Here is a 398-nt window from a genome sequence, read left to right as displayed (position 1 = left end):
GGGTCCGGGCTGGGGATTCGAACCCGCCACCTTAGGTGTACGTGGCTGGTGCCTTAGCCGGTTGAGCTATAGGCGCCAAGCCTGAACCCAAATTTTATAGAACAAATCCTTTTAATGAAGGAGTTTTGTTCTATGAAGTTTGGACTCAGTCGAGGGGCCACACTCGGGGATCTAGAGGACTACCTGTGGCCTCCCTGACACATCCTTTTGTATTGTAAAACAAAAATACATTGTTACCTCGTTATTAAAGGTAATCAGCAAAACCACATGATCCCTACCGTGTTTCCCCAAAAATTAGACATTGCCTTATATTTATTTTTTTTCAAGAAGACACACTAGGACTTATTTTCAGGGGATGTCTCACTCTCCGTGCTGAAATGCATAGCCACGCTCATCTC

The 398-nt window shown here is 45.0% G+C and overlaps 1 protein-coding gene across 1 annotated transcript in view; it reads right to left on the bottom strand.

Moving 5' to 3' along the window:
• Positions 1 to 398, bottom strand: part of SLC23A2 (solute carrier family 23 member 2) — a 138,415-nt gene that overhangs the window by 10,375 nt on the left and 127,642 nt on the right. The gene's annotated exons all lie outside the window — the stretch shown is intronic.

This window comes from Otolemur garnettii, unplaced genomic scaffold, assembly GCF_000181295.1.
Source record: "Otolemur garnettii isolate 467f Iridium unplaced genomic scaffold, OtoGar3 scaffold00025, whole genome shotgun sequence".
NCBI lineage: Eukaryota > Metazoa > Chordata > Mammalia > Primates > Galagidae > Otolemur > Otolemur garnettii.
This window is presented reverse-complemented; position numbering and strand designations above follow the sequence as displayed.